The sequence below is a fragment of the Eleutherodactylus coqui genome, chromosome 2 (genome assembly GCF_035609145.1).
Source record: "Eleutherodactylus coqui strain aEleCoq1 chromosome 2, aEleCoq1.hap1, whole genome shotgun sequence".
Taxonomy (NCBI): domain Eukaryota; kingdom Metazoa; phylum Chordata; class Amphibia; order Anura; family Eleutherodactylidae; genus Eleutherodactylus; species Eleutherodactylus coqui.
Window position 1 is genome coordinate 39,124,957 of NC_089838.1, and position 21,667 is coordinate 39,146,623.

Genomic DNA, 21,667 nt, shown 5'->3' on the forward strand with positions numbered 1-21,667 from the left:
TGGATTATATATAAAAATAAATCTTGCTATTTGTAAAGCACCAATTTATTCCGCAGCGCTTTCAAGAAATTTACTTATCACCCTACACTCTAGCATTATACCAACCTCGGAATGATGGAAGGCTGTGAATTATAGATATGGATTATATCTAGATTATAGATAGATTATAAATATATATAAATTAATTATAATATATAAATAAATATTTATAATATATTATATGTAGTTTCTATCCTCTATATTGATTAATAATAGTCTTTATGATTATATTATATAATATATCGATAGATAGATAAATAGATAGATAGATACACAGACATGCATACACACTGTATGCTAATGAGCCCAGCTGTCTGGCAGTTGAGACTACATTGTGATGTCATCAGTGTATTGTGACACGGGCAGTATAGAACTATAAACGCCAGAGTTGGCGGCCATCTTAAGGCAGTCTCTGCTGCAGCTGGAAGTGGGCAGATGTGTCCTCCTGTATCTCCCCCGAGAAGTCACAGGAGCTGGATAATTTTTATTTTTAACAGAGCACCTATTTAATTAAGCCCACAAGGGGGAGACAGCGGCCTACAAAAATCTAATTGTCCGCGGCTGTAGCATTTAAAAAAAAGGTAGGTTCAATTCTTCCATGGACAGGAATAGGTAGGTAGGTAGGTAGGCAGGTAGGTTGGTTCAGTTCTTGTCATTTGGGGAATGCTTATGGGCAAGGCCTTATGCCTGGCAGTGCATGAAACGTTAGGAAGGCTCAGGCCAACCTTTAAAGATGGCGCAGCATTTGGGGTGCAAAAACGTCCAATGCACGTTTCCTTTAAAAGGACATATTTCTTCATTCAATGCATAGACATGACAACGTTTCAACATTGTGATGTCATCAGTCTATTGTGACACGGGCAATATAGAACTATAAATGCCAGAGCTTGGCGGCCATCTTAAGGCAGTCTCTGCTGCAGCTGGAAGTGGGCAGATGTGTCCTCCTGCATCTCCCCCGAAAAGCCACAGGAGCTGAAAAATGTTTATTTTTAAGGGAGCCCCTTTTTAATTTGGCCCACAAGAGGGAGACAGCAGCCTACAAAAATTCTACTATTGAATAAAAAAAAAAACGTAGGTTCAATTCTTCCATGGAGAGGAATAGGTAGGTAGGTCAGTTCAGTTCTTCTCATTTGGGAATGCTTATACGCAAAGCCTTATGCCTGGTGGGGCATGAAACATCAGGAAGGCTTGGGCCAACCTTTAAAAATGGAGCAGCATTTTCAGCAAGCTCAGGCAGCCTTCTGCAAGAACACACAATGCAATGCGGTGGATTTAAAATCTTTTGCATAGCATCGCCTTGTGAACCGCCCGCCCCTCATCCTCATTCCTCTTGCACCGGGCTCTCTCACGCATCTCATCCTAGGCTTGCAGTGCCTGCAGCACTCTTCCCCTCCCTCCTTTTGCAGGATGGTTCAGCAGGTGATTACTTTACAATCACTAGTTTCCCTCTGAAGGTGCGTCGCTCCGAGGGATCGCTTTGGCTGGTCGTATTTCGAGTGGGGAAGAACGGAACTTTTTCCCTGGGTTGACATTAATAGCACTATTAAGAATAATGATAGATTATTACCATCGTCATCATCATCATCACCCTCAACAAAGGCTGAAGGATTTAAACGTACAGCAGGCCTTTTTCCCACCATACATAACTATAGATATGGATTATATATAAAAATAAATCTTGCTATTTGTAAAGCACCAATTTATTCCGCAGCGCTTTCAAGAAATTTACTTATCACCCTACACTCTAGCATTATACCAACCTCGGAATGATGGAAGGCTGTGAATTATAGATATGGATTATATCTAGATTATAGATAGATTATAAATATATATAAATTAATTATAATATATAAATAAATATTTATAATATATTATATGTAGTTTCTATCCTCTATATTGATTAATAATAGTCTTTATGATTATATTATATAATATATCGATAGATAGATAAATAGATAGATAGATACACAGACATGCATACACACTGTATGCTAATGAGCCCAGCTGTCTGGCAGTTGAGACTACATTGTGATGTCATCAGTGTATTGTGACACGGGCAGTATAGAACTATAAACGCCAGAGTTGGCGGCCATCTTAAGGCAGTCTCTGCTGCAGCTGGAAGTGGGCAGATGTGTCCTCCTGTATCTCCCCCGAGAAGTCACAGGAGCTGGATAATTTTTATTTTTAACAGAGCACCTATTTAATTAAGCCCACAAGGGGGAGACAGCGGCCTACAAAAATCTAATTGTCCGCGGCTGTAGCATTTAAAAAAAAGGTAGGTTCAATTCTTCCATGGACAGGAATAGGTAGGTAGGTAGGCAGGTAGGTTGGTTCACTTCTTGTCATTTGGGGAATGCTTATGGGCAAGGCCTTATGCCTGGTAGTGCATGAAACGTCAGGAAGGCTCAGGCCAACCTTTAAAGATGGCGCAGCATTTGGGGTGCAAAAATGTCCAATGCACGTTTCCTTTAAAAGGACATATTTCTTCATTCAATGCATAGACATGACAACGTTTCAACACTGTGATGTCATCAGTCTATTGTGACACGGGCAATATAGAACTATAAATGCCAGAGCTTGGCGGCCATCTTAAGGCAGTCTCTGCTGCAGCTGGAAGTGGGCAGATGTGTCCTCCTGCATCTCCCCCGAAAAGCCACAGGAGCTGAAAAATGTTTATTTTTAAGGGAGCCCCTTTTTAATTTGGCCCACAAGAGGGAGACAGCAGCCTACAAAAATTCTACTATTGAATTAAAAAAAAAACGTAGGTTCAATTCTTCCATGGAGAGGAATAGGTAGGTAGGTCAGTTCAGTTCTTCTCATTTGGGAATGCTTATACGCAAAGCCTTATGCCTGGTGGGGCATGAAACATCAGGAAGGCTTGGGCCAACCTTTAAAAATGGAGCAGCATTTTCAGCAAGCTCAGGCAGCCTTCTGCAAGAACACACAATGCAATGCGGTGGATTTAAAATCTTTTGCATAGCATCGCCTTGTGAACCGCCCGCCCCTCATCCTCATTCCTCTTGCACCGGGCTCTCTCACGCATCTCATCCTAGGCTTGCAGTGCCTGCAGCACTCTTCCCCTCCCTCCTTTTGCAGGATGGTTCAGCAGGTGATTACTTTACAATCACTAGTTTCCCTCTGAAGGTGCGTCGCTCCGAGGGATCGCTTTGGCTGGTCGTATTTCGAGTGGGGAAGAACGGAACTTTTTCCCTGGGTTGACATTAATAGCACTATTAAGAATAATGATAGATTATTATCATCGTCATCATCATCATCACCCTCAACAAAGGCTGAAGGATTTAAACGTACAGCAGGCCTTTTTCCCACCATACATAACTATAGATATGGATTATATATAAAAATAAATCTTGCTATTTGTAAAGCACCAATTTATTCCGCAGCGCTTTCAAGAAATTTACTTATCACCCTACACTCTAGCATTATACCAACCTCGGAATGATGGAAGGCTGTGAATTATAGATATGGATTATATCTAGATTATAGATAGATTATAAATATATATAAATTAATTATAATATATAAATAAATATTTATAATATATTATATGTAGTTTCTATCCTCTATATTGATTAATAATAGTCTTTATGATTATATTATATAATATATCGATAGATAGATAAATAGATAGATAGACAGATACACAGACATGCATACACACTGTATGCTAATGAGCCCAGCTGTCTGGCAGTTGAGACTACATTGTGATGTCATCAGTGTATTGTGACACGGGCAGTATAGAACTATAAACGCCAGAGTTGGCGGCCATCTTAAGGCAGTCTCTGCTGCAGCTGGAAGTGGGCAGATGTGTCCTCCTGTATCTCCCCCGAGAAGTCACAGGAGCTGGATAATTTTTATTTTTAACAGAGCACCTATTTAATTAAGCCCACAAGGGGGAGACAGCGGCCTACAAAAATCTAATTGTCCGCGGCTGTAGCATTTAAAAAAAAGGTAGGTTCAATTCTTCCATGGACAGGAATAGGTAGGTAGGTAGGCAGGTAGGTTGGTTCAGTTCTTGTCATTTGGGGAATGCTTATGGGCAAGGCCTTATGCCTGGTAGTGCATGAAACGTCAGGAAGGCTCGGGCCAACCTTTAAAGATGGCGCAGCATTTGGGGTGCAAAAACGTCCAATGCACGTTTCCTTTAAAAGGACATATTTCTTCATTCAATGCATAGACATGACAACGTTTCAACATTGTGATGTCATCAGTCTATTGTGACACGGGCAATATAGAACTATAAATGCCAGAGCTTGGCGGCCATCTTAAGGCAGTCTCTGCTGCAGCTGGAAGTGGGCAGATGTGTCCTCCTGCATCTCCCCCGAAAAGCCACAGGAGCTGAAAAATGTTTATTTTTAAGGGAGCCCCTTTTTAATTTGGCCCACAAGAGGGAGACAGCAGCCTACAAAAATTCTACTATTGAATAAAAAAAAAAACGTAGGTTCAATTCTTCCATGGAGAGGAATAGGTAGGTGGTTCAGTTCAGTTCTTCTCATTTGGGAATGCTGATACGCAAAGCCTTATGCCTGGTGGGGCATGAAACATCAGGAAGGCTTGGGCCAACCTTTAAAAATGGAGCAGCATTTTCAGCAAGCTCAGGCAGCCTTCTGCAAGAACACACAATGCAATGCGGTGGATTTAAAATCTTTTGCATAGCATCGCCTTGTGAACCGCCCGCCCCTCATCCTCATTCCTCTTGCACCGGGCTCTCTCACGCATCTCATCCTAGGCTTGCAGTGCCTGCAGCACTCTTCCCCTCCCTCCTTTTGCAGGATGGTTCAGCAGGTGATTACTTTACAATCACTAGTTTCCCTCTGAAGGTGCGTCGCTCCGAGGGATCGCTTTGGCTGGTCGTATTTCGAGTGGGGAAGAACGGAACTTTTTCCCTGGGTTGACATTAATAGCACTATTAAGAATAATGATAGATTATTATCATCGTCATCATCATCATCATCACCCTCAACAAAGGCTGAAGGATTTAAACGTACAGCAGGCCTTTTTCCCACCATACATAACTATAGATATGCATTATATATAAAAATAAATCTTGCTATTTGTAAAGCACCAATTTATTCAGCAGCGCTTTCAAGAAATTTACTTATCACCCTACACTCTAGCATTATACCAACCTCGGAATGATGGAAGGCTGTGAATTATAGATATGGATTATATCTAGATTATAGATAGATTATAAATATATATAAATTAATTATAATATATAAATAAATATTTATAATATATTATATGTAGTTTCTATCCTCTATATTGATTAATAATAGTCTTTATGATTATATTATATAATATATCGATAGATAGATAGACAGATACACAGACATGCATACACACTGTATGCTAATGAGCCCAGCTGTCTGGCAGTTGAGACTACATTGTGATGTCATCAGTGTATTGTGACACGGGCAGTATAGAACTATAAACGCAAGAGTTGGCGGCCATCTTAAGGCAGTCTCTGCTGCAGCTGGAAGTGGGCAGATGTGTCCTCCTGTATCTCCCCCGAGAAGTCACAGGAGCTGGATAATTTTTATTTTTAACAGAGCACCTATTTAATTAAGCCCACAAGGGGGAGACAGCGGCCTACAAAAATCTAATTGTCCGCGGCTGTAGCATTTAAAAAAAAGGTAGGTTCAATTCTTCCATGGACAGGAATAGGTAGGTAGGTAGGCAGGTAGGTTGGTTCAGTTCTTGTCATTTGGGGAATGCTTATGGGCAAGGCCTTATGCCTGGTAGTGCATGAAACGTCAGGAAGGCTCAGGCCAACCTTTAAAGATGGCGCAGCATTTGGGGTGCAAAAACGTCCAATGCACGTTTCCTTTAAAAGGACATATTTCTTCATTCAATGCATAGACATGACAACGTTTCAACATTGTGATGTCATCAGTCTATTGTGACACGGGCAATATAGAACTATAAATGCCAGAGCTTGGCGGCCATCTTAAGGCAGTCTCTGCTGCAGCTGGAAGTGGGCAGATGTGTCCTCCTGCATCTCCCCCGAAAAGCCACAGGAGCTGAAAAATGTTTATTTTTAAGGGAGCCCCTTTTTAATTTGGCCCACAAGAGGGAGTCAGCAGCCTACAAAAATTCTACTATTGAATAAAAAAAAAAATGTAGGTTCAATTCTTCCATGGAGAGGAATAGGTAGGTAGGCCAGTTCAGTTCTTCTCATTTGGGAATGCTTATACGCAAAGCCTTATGCCTGGTGGGGCATGAAACATCAGGAAGGCTTGGGCCAACCTTTAAAAATGGAGCAGCATTTTCAGCAAGCTCAGGCAGCCTTCTGCAAGAACACACAATGCAATGCGGTGGATTTAAAATCTTTTGCATAGCATCGCCTTGTGAACCGCCCGCCCCTCATCCTCATTCCTCTTGCACCGGGCTCTCTCACGCATCTCATCCTGGGCTTGCAGTGCCTGCAGCACTCTTCCCCTCCCTCCTTTTGCAGGATGGTTCAGCAGGTGATTACTTTACAATCACTAGTTTCCCTCTGAAGGTGCGTCGCTCCGAGGGATCGCTTTGGCTGGTCGTATTTCGAGTGGGGAAGAACGGAACTTTTTCCCTGGGTTGACATTAATAGCACTATTAAGAATAATGATAGATTATTATCATCGTCATCATCATCATCACCCTCAACAAAGGCTGAAGGATTTAAACGTACAGCAGGCCTTTTTCCCACCATACATAACTATAGATATGGATTATATATAAAAATAAATCTTGCTATTTGTAAAGCACCAATTTATTCCGCAGCGCTTTCAAGAAATTTACTTATCACCCTACACTCTAGCATTATACCAACCTCGGAATGATGGAAGGCTGTGAATTATAGATATGGATTATATCTAGATTATAGATAGATTATAAATATATATAAATTAATTATAATATATAAATAAATATTTATAATATATTATATGTAGTTTCTATCCTCTATATTGATTAATAATAGTCTTTATGATTATATTATATAATATATCGATAGATAGATAAATAGATAGATAGACAGATACACAGACATGCATACACACTGTATGCTAATGAGCCCAGCTGTCTGGCAGTTGAGACTACATTGTGATGTCATCAGTGTATTGTGACACGGGCAGTATAGAACTATAAACGCCAGAGTTGGCGGCCATCTTAAGGCAGTCTCTGCTGCAGCTGGAAGTGGGCAGATGTGTCCTCCTGTATCTCCCCCGAGAAGTCACAGGAGCTGGATAATTTTTATTTTTAACAGAGCACCTATTTAATTAAGCCCACAAGGGGGAGACAGCGGCCTACAAAAATCTAATTGTCCGCGGCTGTAGCATTTAAAAAAAAGGTAGGTTCAATTCTTCCATGGACAGGAATAGGTAGGTAGGTAGGCAGGTAGGTTGGTTCAGTTCTTGTCATTTGGGGAATGCTTATGGGCAAGGCCTTATGCCTGGTAGTGCATGAAACGTCAGGAAGGCTCAGGCCAACCTTTAAAGATGGCGCAGCATTTGGGGTGCAAAAACGTCCAATGCACGTTTCCTTTAAAAGGACATATTTCTTCATTCAATGCATAGACATGACAACGTTTCAACATTGTGATGTCATCAGTCTATTGTGACACGGGCAATATAGAACTATAAATGCCAGAGCTTGGCGGCCATCTTAAGGCAGTCTCTGCTGCAGCTGGAAGTGGGCAGATGTGTCCTCCTGCATCTCCCCCGAAAAGCCACAGGAGCTGAAAAATGTTTATTTTTAAGGGAGCCCCTTTTTAATTTGGCCCACAAGAGGGAGACAGCAGCCTACAAAAATTCTACTATTGAATAAAAAAAAAAACGTAGGTTCAATTCTTCCATGGAGAGGAATAGGTAGGTAGGTCAGTTCAGTTCTTCTCATTTGGGAATGCTTATACGCAAAGCCTTATGCCTGGTGGGGCATGAAACATCAGGAAGGCTTGGGCCAACCTTTAAAAATGGAGCAGCATTTTCAGCAAGCTCAGGCAGCCTTCTGCAAGAACACACAATGCAATGCGGTGGATTTAAAATCTTTTGCATAGCATCGCCTTGTGAACCGCCCACCCCTCATCCTCATTCCTTGTATGCCGCAAAGTGAGTAACGATGCGGCGTGGGACTGGGGGCAGGAAGGTGGGGGGTTATTCAAGAGCGAGCAGAGTTAGTGAAGGGGGGAGGAGCTAAGACAGGAAGTAGAAGGAGTAAGAGCGGGAAAAATGCCACAAGCAGTCTAGGAAGAGAAGAAGAAGAACGTTAAGGATTAAGCAGACGAACAAAGGGAGATTTTCGGAGAAACAGCAAAGAAAGAACAAAGTGAAAACATCTGTGGTACAGAAGACAAGAGTTGGGGAAAGAAGAAGCGGTCGGAAGACAAGAGAAGTTCAGAAGAGTCGGGTGGAAGAAGCTAGCAGCGGGATAAAGAAGGGAGAAAATGGAGGACCTTCGTTCCAGGATCCAAGCAGCGGTGATGAAGGACGGCACCGGATGGCTGGAAGAGGTGCTGGCAAGCTGCAAGACGACCGCCGATGCCAAGAAGCCAGTCGGGCAGGAGGAGCAGCTGCGGAGGCCAGGAGAGGAGCCAGCAACTATCGGAGATGCGCCCCGTGGGAGACGGCACCGACGAAAGCAGCCCCCTGCGAGGCTAAGTCCTAGCCCCGCGCCGAAGAGGGGAGAAGGAAGAACAGCCTGGGCAGCGCAGGCCCGAGGATGGACGTTAGAGCGAGAAGGAAGTCGGCGCCGGAACCGCGAGGTACGGCGGGAGAGCAATCAGCAGAGACTCAGGGGACACTTACCACCGGGAGTCCGGACCGAAGGGAACGGCGGGCGGCAGTCACAGCGGACTCCGATCAGCTACAGCATCGCGCAGCCGGGCGCAGGAGACCGGAGATTCAGCGAGGTGAGCAAGGCGGGAGCAGTGCAGAGGAGCAGGGGAGCGCGCGGTCCGGCCGCACGTCCTCTCAAGATGGCGGCGCGGAGAGCGGAGTATAGGGGCCCACGCAACCCCCCCTCACACAAAGCCCGGGGAGCTCCAGCATCTCCGATGATAGCAGGGAGTGGGAAGGCAGCACATGTTATCATATAGGGGAAGCAGGGGAGACAGGGACAGCGCGCCTTAAAAAGGGAAAGAAGACAGGTAGGGGTATACGCAGCCCTAAAGGGGGATTGGGCAGTCGACACTCAGACCCACGGCACAGCACTTCAGCCCCCCCCTACCCAGCACTTAGTCGCATTACAGGGCCGGCAGCCCCCTTCTACTGGATACAAGCGCCCAACTGCCCATAACATCCAGCAGAGTCTACATTATGCAATGTGTTAAAAAATGTTTTGGATCCTGCATCGGGTGCGGAGAAGGATGATTTAGTGTCGGTTCTGAGGTCGCTGCTGGGCAAGGTTGATCTAAAAAAAAAAAAAAAAAAAGGGGCTTTCAGTGTCCTGTGTGGCTCCAGGGGGCGCAGGCCCGCCTGTGGGAAACGTTGGTGCTTGCTCAGCAGCGGGTGCAGAAAGTGATCCAACCTGGATCCGTGGTTAAGCTTGTACCACAGGAAACAGGAAGCAGAAATCCTTAGGTCAGGATGTCGGGAAGGTTTCAAAAGTCCGTATGCGCATCAGCCCCGGAAATGATGGTATACTTGAATACCATCTATAGCGCGTACCGATTGCACGGAGGTGCAGCGTGGTGGCGCTATGATGAAGATTTTAGGCGTCGGGCAGACAAGTTGGGCATCAGGCCCGTTCAGTGATCCTCCTGTCAAGAGCTTGCGAGTGTCTCCTTTGGGTCTGGTACCTAGGGGATAGACCGGGAAGTTCCGGTTGATACGTCATTTATCTTTCCCGACTGGGGGATCGGTCAATGATGGCATCTCAAGAGAGGAGGCAGCGGTAGCCTACACGTCGTTCGATTGCGCCGTTCGGTTAGTAAGCGGGTAGATATGCCCATTTGGCAAAGGCTGGTGTCGAGTCGGCGTTTTCGCTTGCTTCCAGTTCATCCGGAGTGTTTTTCATCTTTTGGGAGGCGGAATTGAGGATCAGTTTTTAATCGACATGTGCTTGCCCATGGGATGCGCGATCTCATGCTATTTTTCGAGTTATAAAGTTCTTTCATGGAATGGATGTTAAAAATATGAGACGGGCATCACATCGGTAATACATTATTTGGACGATTTTTTGTTCGTCGGTTTAAAGACATCGGGCGATTGCGGGTTCCTCATGACGAATTTTCAGAGGCTAATGAGATTTGCGGGGGTCCCATTGTCTGAAGAAAAGACGATGGGCCCGGTTACATGCCTAACGTTTTAGGGATAGAAATCGATTCGGTGGATATGGTTTTCAGGTTGCCGGAGGACAAAGTGCAAGACTGCGATTCAAGTTTGGTTCTGTCTTTTGAATGTTGCCTGCTCGGCCGTTTGCCAGGAGATAATCACTGGCGACTGTGGGGGTCCGCGAACCACACCATTTCATACGCGTGACGGCGGGCATAAAGGCGGATTTTGCGGGTATGGATGGTATTCCTGCATTCTTTCAACGGGCAGGTGGTATGCCCGAGGGAGGATGTGGAAGGAACCGACATCAGCTTATTCGCCGACGCGGCGGTTCGGGCGGTTTTTGGAGTAATTTTCAACAACCATTGGTGCAGGGAGCCCTGGACAAGTTCATAGATAGAAAAACGGTGGACTAAGAACATAACGCTGTTGGAGTTTTCCTGGTGGTGGTTGCGATCGAGTTATGGTGGTCAGAGTTACGAGATCGGAGAGTGTGTTTTTTGGTCAGATAACGCGGCGGTTGGGCAAACAATAAACAAACAATCGTCGGCCTCCCGGCCGGTTTTGGCCTTGTTGAGGCACGTGGTACTAAGATGCTGGCAAAGGAATATATATTTGCGTGCAAAGCATGTCCCAGGTTGTGACAACAGAGCGGCTGACGCACTCTCTCGTTCGCAGATGGAGCTGTTCAGGGAGCGGCACCCGCAGGCGGATGCCGATGGGGTACGCTGCCCGCCTTCCTTATGGTTTTTGGCAGAGGAGAGTTGTTGAAGCTGGTGGAGTCATCTGTGGCGGTTTCAACGTGGTGAAGTTACAATTCAGTTTGGTTATCATGGTTAAAGTTTGCTGGTGGAAAATTGGTAGGAGGTGAGAGGGCAAGGTCGGCAACATGGGATATGCTGGCAGAGATGCGAAAAGAAAAAAAAAAAATAAATAAATAAATAAATAAAAAGTGTCGGTAGGAGCGGCGAAGAAGTATCTATCGGGAGTGGCGTTTTTGTTAAAGCTCCACGGGAAAGTTAATGTGACTAAGGAATTCGTGTTCCAACAGATAATTCGCGGTTGGAAAAAGAAAGGGTCCAGACGGATACGCGTCGACCAATTACATTTGCAGCACTGATGGGTTTGTTGTCGGTTGTGGAGCCGGTATGTGCGGATGATTTCGAAACGCTATTGTTCAGAACGGCTTTTTCGTTGTCATTTTTGCGGCCCCCGGATCGGCGAGATGGTCCCGGCAAGTAGAGTTAAGTCGGGTGGCTTACGGGAAAACGACGTTATTACTACGGGATCGGCCATACGGATAGGTATAAGAAAGTTTAAGACGGAGGTGTATGGGAGAGGTGATTGGCTCACCATTAACCAAGTAGGGGCACAATGGTGCCCGGTGGAGGTAACTGGAGAGTACATAAAACAGCGCCCCTAGAGCGGACAATTTTAGTGCATGCATCGGGGTCCCCGCCCACACGTTTCCAATTTTCGGCGGTTTTACGTTCGGCACTGAAGAGGTGGTTTGGAGCCGGCAGAATTCAGGACACATTCATTTAGGATTGGGGCTGCGACGACAGCGGCAGCACACGGTATGTCGGAAGACGGCTTGAAACGGCTGGGGCGATGGAAATCGCAAGCGTACAAGTCATACGTACGATCGGCCTGTACGGTAGAAGTCGCTTTTGCACAGGTTAAAGCCTAGTGTTACGAAGGGGTGATTATTACAGTTTGGGGGTATTTGCTATGGTATTTTGTTTCAGCATCTGAGCCATGGCATGTTTGGATCGTTGGCCACTCGTTTATCTATTGGGCGGAGAGAAGAGCAGCCACTCGACCTATGGGAAGGAATCTGGGTATGAGAGGAGCACTCGTAAACTGGATTGGAGTGCGGGGGCTTCAATGGCCTAGGATTTTACAATTTGTGCTAAAGATCAGCAGGTGGACCCCCCGGAGAGTGATACTGGTCGTTCACGCCGGGGGGAACGACTTAGGAAGAACTAAAATGAACGATTTACTAGTGCTAAGGAAACAAGACATGATAAGGTTTCGAGACTGTTTCCAGGATTGTGTGCTTGTATGGTCGGATATCATGGCCAGGAGACGCTGGAGGGGTGCCAGAGACGGGGATGCGATCGAACGAGTGAGAAGATTGATAAATCTGAGGCTGTCCAGATTCGTGCAATCATTGGGTGGAGTGGCAGTTCGCCACTGGGAACTCGAGGACCAGGAAGAAGGAGCACTTGGGGATGATGGAGTGCACCTTAATGATGTCGGTTTGGACACTTTTTTGTCAGGACTTCAAGACGGTGTGGAGATGGCGTTGGCTAGGGTTGGCGTGGTGGGGCGGGATGCGCCATAGGAATACGGCGCATGCCGCGTGCCGGGAGCTTCCCATGCGGGATACGGCTTTGAGGAGGGTTTGCAAGCCCTAGGAAAAAAGGGGCTTATGAACGTCCTGTGGCCGTTACGGCGTTAAAAAAGTTCAACAGTTTACGGCATGGCAAAGCGTTAGGAATTTAGACTCAGGAATTTAGGTTAAATTAAAGGTTATAAAATATGTTTAAAAATGTTAATAAAGCTGTGGCCAACCCACGTTTTCAGCAAGAAGTTGTAAGTATGTGTTATTATAGGATATGTTTATTATATGGTAAGTGAGCGTACATTTAGGTTTAGGATGCCCCCAGTCTTGTATGCCGCAAAGTGAGTAACGATGCGGCGTGGGACTGGGGGCAGGAAGGTGGGGGGTTATTCAAGAGCGAGCAGAGTTAGTGAAGGGGGGAGGAGCTAAGACAGGAAGTAGAAGGAGTAAGAGCGGGAAAAATGCCACAAGCAGTCTAGGAAGAGAAGAAGAAGAACGTTAAGGATTAAGCAGACGCCCACCCACCCGCCCTGGTAAGGGGTAGGGTGCAAGGATGCAAGGTGGTATAAGGACTGTTACGGAAGTTGTCACAGCTGGCCGGGAGCTTCCCATGCGGGATACGGCTTTGAGGAGGGTTTGCAAGCCCTAGGAAAAAAGGGGCTTACGAACGTCCTGTGGCCGTTACGGCGTTAAAAAAGTTCAACAGTTTACGGCATGGGAAAGCGTTAGGAATTTAGACTGAGGAATTTAGGTTAAATTAAAGGTTATAAAATATGTTTAAAAATGTTAATAAAGCTGTGGCCAACCCACGTTATCAGCAAGAAGTTGTAAGTATGTGTTATTATAGGATATGTTTATTATATGGTAAGTGAGCGTACATTTAGGTTTAGGATGCCCCCAGTCTCTTGCACCGGGCTCTCTCACGCATCTCATCCTAGGCTTGCAGTGCCTGCAGCACTCTTCCCCTCCCTCCTTTTGCAGGATGGTTCAGCAGGTGATTACTTTACAATCACTAGTTTCCCTCTGAAGGTGCGTCGCTCCGAGGGATCGCTTTGGCTGGTCGTATTTCGAGTGGGGAAGAACGGAACTTTTTCCCTGGGTTGACATTAATAGCACTATTAAGAATAATGATAGATTATTATCATCATCATCATCATCATCACCCTCAACAAAGGCTGAAGGATTTAAACGTACAGCAGGCCTTTTTCCCACCATACATAACTATAGATATGGATTATATATAAAAATAAATCTTGCTATTTGTAAAGCACCAATTTATTCCGCAGCGCTTTCAAGAAATTTACTTATCACCCTACACTCTAGCATTATACCAACCTCGGAATGATGGAAGGCTATGAATTATAGATATGGATTATATCTAGATTATAGATAGATTATAAATATATATAAATTAATTATAATATATAAATAAATATTTATAATATATTATATGTAGTTTCTATCCTCTATATTGATTAATAATAGTCTTTATGATTATATTATATAATATATCGATAGATAGATAAATAGATAGATAGACAGATACACAGACATGCATACACACTGTATGCTAATGAGCCCAGCTGTCTGGCAGTTGAGACTACATTGTGATGTCATCAGTGTATTGTGACACGGGCAGTATAGAACAATAAACGCCAGAGTGGGCGGCGATCTTAAGGCAGTCTCTGCTGCAGCTGGAAGTGGGCAGATGTGTCCTCCTGTATCTCCCCCGAGAAGTCACAGGAGCTGGATAATTTTTATTTTTAACAGAGCACCTATTTAATTAAGCCCACAAGGGGGAGACAGCGGCCTACAAAAATCTAATTGTCCGCGGCTGTAGCATTTAAAAAAAAGGTAGGTTAAATTCTTCCATGGACAGGAATAGGTAGGTAGGTAGGCAGGTAGGTTGGTTCAGTTCTTGTCATTTGGGGAATGCTTATGGGCAAGGCCTTATGCCTGGTAGTGCATGAAACGTCAGGAAGGCTCAGGCCAACCTTTAAAGATGGCGCAGCATTTGGGGTGCAAAAACGTCCAATGCACGTTTCCTTTAAAAGGACATATTTCTTCATTCAATGCATAGACATGGCAACGTTTCAACATTGTGATGTCATCAGTCTATTGTGACACGGGCAATATAGAACTATAAATGCCAGAGCTTGGCGGCCATCTTAAGGCAGTCTCTGCTGCAGCTGGAAGTGGGCAGATGTGTCCTCCTGCATCTCCCCCGAAAAGCCACAGGAGCTGAAAAATGTTTATTTTTAAGGGAGCCCCTTTTTAATTTGGCCCACAAGAGGGAGACAGCAGCCTACAAAAATTCTACTATTGAATAAAAAAAAAACCGTAGGTTCAATTCTTCCATGGAGAGGAATAGGTAGGTAGGTCAGTTCAGTTCTTCTCATTTGGGAATGCTTATACGCAAAGCCTTATGCCTGGTGGGGCATGAAACATCAGGAAGGCTTGGGCCGACCTTTAAAAATGGAGCAGCATTTTCAGCAAGCTCAGGCAGCCTTCTGCAAGAACACACAATGCAATGCGGTGGATTTAAAATCTTTTGCATAGCATCGCCTTGTGAACCGCCCGCCCCTCATCCTCATTCCTCTTGCACCGGGCTCTCTCACGCATCTCATCCTAGGCTTGCAGTGCCTGCAGCACTCTTCCCCTCCCTCCTTTTGCAGGATGGTTCAGCAGGTGATTACTTTACAATCACTAGTTTCCCTCTGAAGGTGCGTCGCTCCGAGGGATCGCTTTGGCTGGTCGTATTTCGAGTGGGGAAGAATGGAACTTTTTCCCTGGGTTGACATTAATAGCACTATTAAGAATAATGATAGATTATTATCATCGTCATCATCATCATCACCCTCAACAAAGGCTGAAGGATTTAAACGTACAGCAGGCCTTTTTCCCACCATACATAACTATAGATATGGATTATATATAAAAATAAATCTTGCTATTTGTAAAGCACCAATTTATTCCGCAGCGCTTTCAAGAAATTTACTTATCACCCTACACTCTAGCATTATACCAACCTCGGAATGATGGAAGGCTGTGAATTATAGATATGGATTATATCTAGATTATAGATAGATTATAAATATATATAAATTAATTATAATATATAAATAAATATTTATAATATATTATATGTAGTTTCTATCCTCTATATTGATTAATAATAGTCTTTATGATTATATTATATAATATATCGATAGATAGATAAATAGATAGATAGACAGATACACAGACATGCATACACACTGTATGCTAATGAGCCCAGCTGTCTGGCAGTTGAGACTACATTGTGATGTCATCAGTGTATTGTGACACGGGCAGTATAGAACTATAAACGCCAGAGTTGGCGGCCATCTTAAGGCAGTCTCTGCTGCAGCTGGAAGTGGGCAGATGTGTCCTCCTGTATCTCCCCCGAGAAGTCACAGGAGCTGGATAATTTTTATTTTTAACAGAGCACCTATTTAATTAAGCCCACAAGGGGGAGACAGCGGCCTACAAAAATCTAATTGTCCGCGGCTGTAGCATTTAAAAAAAAGGTAGGTTCAATTCTTCCATGGACAGGAATAGGTAGGTAGGTAGGCAGGTAGGTTGGTTCAGTTCTTGTCATTTGGGGAATGCTTATGGGCAAGGCCTTATGCCTGGTAGTGCATGAAACGTCAGGAAGGCTCAGGCCAACCTTTAAAGATGGCGCAGCATTTGGTGTGCAAAAACGTCCAATGCACGTTTCCTTTAAAAGGACATATTTCTTCATTCAATGCATAGACATGACAACGTTTCAACATTGTGATGTCATCAGTCTATTGTGACACGGGCAATATAGAACTATAAATGCCAGAGCTTGGCGGCCATCTTAAGGCAGTCTCTGCTGCAGCTGGAAGTGGGCAGATGTGTCCTCCTGCATCTCCCCCGAAAAGCCACAGGAGCTGAAAAATGTTTATTTTTAAGGGAGCCCCTTTTTAATTTGGCCCACAAGAGGGAGACAGCAGCCTACAAAAATTCTACTATTGAATAAAAAAAAAAACGTAGGTTCAATTCTTCCATGGAGAGGAATAGGTAGGTAGGTCAGTTCAGTTCTTCTCATTTGGGAATGCTTATACGCAAAGCCTTATGCCTGGTGGGGCATGAAACATCAGGAAGGCTTGGGCCAACCTTTAAAAATGGAGCAGCATTTTCAGCAAGCTCAGGCAGCCTTCTGCAAGAACACACAATGCAATGCGGTGGATTTAAAATCTTTTGCATAGCATCGCCTTGTGAACCGCCCGCCCCTCATCCTCATTCCTCTTGCACCGGGCTCTCTCACGCATCTCATCCTAGGCTTGCAGTGCCTGCAGCACTCTTCCCCTCCCTCCTTTTGCAGGATGGTTCAGCAGGTGATTACTTTACAATCACTAGTTTCCCTCTGAAGGTGCGTCGCTCCGAGGGATCGCTTTGGCTGGTCGTATTTCGAGTGGGGAAGAACGGAACTTTTTCCCTGGGTTGACATTAATAGCACTATTAAGAATAATGATAGATTATTATCATCGTCATCATCATCATCACCCTCAACAAAGGCTGAAGGATTTAAACGTACAGCAGGCCTTTTTCCCACCATACATAACTATAGATATGGATTATATATAAAAATAAATCTTGCTATTTGTAAAGCACCAATTTATTCCGCAGCGCTTTCAAGAAATGTACTTATCACCCTACACTCTAGCATTATACCAACCTCGGAATGATGGAAGGCTGTGAATTATAGATATGGATTATATCTAGATTATAGATAGATTATAAATATATATAAATTAATTATAATATATAAATAAATATTTATAATATATTATATGTAGTTTCTATCCTCTATATTGATTAATAATAGTCTTTATGATTATATTATATAATATATCGATAGATAGATAAATAGATAGATAGACAGATACACAGACATGCATACACACTGTATGCTAATGAGCCCAGCTGTCTGGCAGTTGAGACTACATTGTGATGTCATCAGTGTATTGTGACACGGGCAGTATAGAACTATAAACGCCAGAGTTGGCGGCCATCTTAAGGCAGTCTCTGCTGCAGCTGGAAGTGGGCAGATGTGTCCTCCTGTATCTCCCCCGAGAAGTCACAGGAGCTGGATAATTTTTATTTTTAACAGAGCACCTATTTAATTAAGCCCACAAGGGGGAGACAGCGGCCTACAAAAATCTAATTGTCCGCGGCTGTAGCATTTAAAAAAAAGGTAGGTTCAATTCTTCCATGGACAGGAATAGGTAGGTAGGTAGGCAGGTAGGTTGGTTCAGTTCTTGTCATTTGGGGAATGCTTATGGGCAAGGCCTTATGCCTGGTAGTGCATGAAACGTCAGGAAGGCTCAGGCCAACCTTTAACCCCTTCCCGCTCCTGGACGTACCTGGTACGTCATGGCAGCCTGGTACTTCCCGCAACATGACGTACCTGGTACGTCCTGGAGATAGCACGGGATCACATAAGATCCCGCGCTATCCCGCAGCGGGAGCCGGCTGTCAGTCACAGCCGGCGTCCCGCTGCAACAGCGGGGGGGCATCGGAGATGCGCCCGCCGCTGTTAACCCCTTCCCTGCCGCGATCTAAGTAGATCGCGGCAGGGAAAGAGTTCACAGAGGGATCGCGATCCCTGTGTGTCTCCGGCCGGAACTCGCGATGTTATCGCGAGAGCCCGGCCTGTTACCATGGCAACAGGACGCCAGACACTGGCGTCCTGTATTGCCTGTGCCTATAATCGCTGTACAAGCGATAAGGCATGGCAGAGCAGTAGCTTTGCCATGCCTTATGTCAGCGATCATAGGCACAGTGATGTAAGTCCCTCAGAGGGACTCAAATAGTATAAAAAAATGAAAAGAAAAGTGTAAAAAAAAGAAAAAAGTAAAAAAAAAAATGTAAAAAAACCCTTTTTTATGCTTTTTCTAATATTAGCATAAAAAAAGGGAAAAAAAACTAAAACCCCACATATTGGGTATTGACGCGTCCGTAACGACGTGTACAAAAAGTTGAACACGCTTTTTATTTTGTACGACAAAAAGCGTAAAAAAAACCGCTAAAAAACAGAGGCAAAATGCTAATTTTTAGCATTTTGCCTCATAAAAAATGCAATAAAAGTGATCAAAAAAGCCGTACATTTCCCAAAATGGTACCAATAAAAACTATAGCTCGTCTCGCAAAAAATAAGCCCTTAAAGAGCTCCGTACATAGAAAAATAAAAAAGTTACATGACTTTGAATGCAGCTATAGAGAAAAAAAAAAGATTTCCAAAAAAAGGGGGTTTTATTGCAAAAAAGTGTAAAAACCTAAAAAAAATATAACAATTTTGGTATCGTTGTTACCGTACCGACCCGCAGAAAAAATTTAGTGTGTCATTTATGCTGCATGATTAACGCTGTAAAAAAAAAAAAAAAAATCTATGGCAGAATTGATGCGTTTTCTCTCCCTGTTATCATTAAAAAAAAAAATAAAACATTTTACAATATTGTCTATGTACCCAAAAGTGGCACCGATAAAAACTACAAATCGCCACGCAAAAAACAAGCCCTTATACGGCCGCGTCCACGGAAAAATAAAAAAGTTATGGCTTTTGAAAAATGGAGATGGAAAAATACCAAAAAATCGCTTGGTCCTCAACGCCAAAATAGGCCATGTCATTAAGGGGTTAAAGATGGCGCAGCATTTGGGGTGCAAAAACGTCCAATGCACGTTTCCTTTAAAAGGACATATTTCTTCATTCAATGCATAGACATGACAACGTTTCAACATTGTGATGTCATCAGTCTATTGTGACACGGGAAATATAGAACTATAAATGCCAGAGCTTGGCGGCCATCTTAAGGCAGTCTCTGCTGCAGCTGGAAGTGGGCAGATGTGTCCTCCTGCATCTCCCCCGGAAAGCCACAGGAGCTGAAAAATGTTTATTTTTAAGGGAGCCCCTTTTTAATTTGGCCCACAAGAGGGAGACAGCAGCCTACAAAAATTCTACTATTGAATTAAAAAAAAAACGTAGGTTCAATTCTTCCATGGAGAGGAATAGGTAGGTAGGTCAGTTCAGTTCTTCTCATTTGGGAATGCTTATACGCAAAGCCTTATGCTTGGTGGGGCATGAAACATCAGGAAGGCTTGGGCCAACATTTAAAAATGGAGCAGCATTTTCAGCAAGCTCAGGCAGCCTTCTGCAAGAACACACAATGCAATGCGGTGGATTTAAAATCTTTTGCATAGCATCGCCTTGTGAACCGCCCGCCCCTCATCCTCATTCCTCTTGCACCGGGCTCTCTCACGCATCTCATCCTAGGCTTGCAGTGCCTGCAGCACTCTTCCCCTCCCTCCTTTTGCAGGATGGTTCAGCAGGTGATTACTTTACAATCACTAGTTTCCCTCTGAAGGTGCGTCGCTCCGAGGGATCGCTTTGGCTGGTCGTATTTCGAGTGGGGAAGAACGGAACTTTTTCCCTGGGTTGACATTAATAGCACTATTAAGAATAATGATAGATTATTATCATCGTCATCATCATCATCACCCTCAACAAAGGCTGAAGGATTTAAACGTACAGCAGGCCTTTTTCCCACCATACATAACTATAGATATGGATTATATATAAAAATAAATCTTGCTATTTGTAAAGCACCAATTTATTCCGCAGCGCTTTCAAGAAATTTACTTATCACCCTACACTCTAGCATTATACCAACCTCGGAATGATGGAAGGCTGTGAATTATAGATATGGATTATATCTAGATTATAGATAGATTATAAATAGAGATGAGCGAACGTACTCGTCCGAGCTTGATGCTCGGGCGAATATTAGGGTGTTCAGGATGTTCGTTATTCGTAACGAACACCACACGATGTTCGGATGTTCGGGTTACTTTAACTTTCTTCCCTGAGAAATCTTTTCTATATGCGCTCAATGGGGCCGGCGGCAGCAGCGCCAACCCCATTGAGAACATATAGAAGACAAATCCTTCTTCTCTGCCACAGCTGTAACAGCTGTGACAGAGAAGAACGATGTTTGCCCATTGAATTCAATGGAACCGGCAATACAGCCGACTCCACTGAATGCAATGGGCTGCCGGCGATCGCGGGATGAATTGTCGGAAAGGGGTTAAATATATAAGCCCTTTCCTGCAATTCATCCAGAAATGTGTAAAAATAAAAAATATATATATACTCACCTGGTGCCGGCAGACGGAGTTCAGCGCGGCAGGCTGCAGTTCTCCTGAACTGCTCTGAACAGCTGTGAGTAGTATTCAGCAGCCGGGGATTTAAAATCCCCGCCTGCTGAATAAGATGCCTCTGAATGGTCACAGCCTGACCAATCAGAGGCCAGCCCTCACTCACACCCATTCATGAATTCAGCTGTGGCAGAGGAGAACTTGCTGTGTCGTTCCCATCATTTTCTTGAATTGCCAAGATTTTCACACATGAAAACCTTAGCGAGCATCGGCGAAATACAAAAATGTTCCGGTCGCCCATTGACTTCAATGGGGTTCGTTATTCGAAACGAACACCCGAACATCGCGGGAAGTTCGTTTCGAATAACGCGAACCCGAACATTTTGGTGTTCGCTCATCTTTAATTATAAATATATATAAATTAATTATAATATATAAATAAATATTTATAATACATTATATGTAGTTTCTATCCTCTATATTGATTAATAATAGTCTTTATGCTTATATTATATAATATATCGATAGATAGATAAATAGATAGATAGACAGATACACAGACATGCATACACACTGTATGCTAATGAGCCCAGCTGTCTGGCAGTTGAGACTACATTGTGATGTCATCAGTGTATTGTGACACCGGCAGTATAGAACTATAAACGCCAGAGTTGGCGGCCATCTTAAGGCAGTCTCTGCTGCAGCTGGAAGTGGGCAGATGTGTCCTCCTGTATCTCCCCCGAGAAGTCACAGGAGCTGGATAATTTTTATTTTTAACAGAGCACCTATTTAATTAAGCCCACAAGGGGGAGAC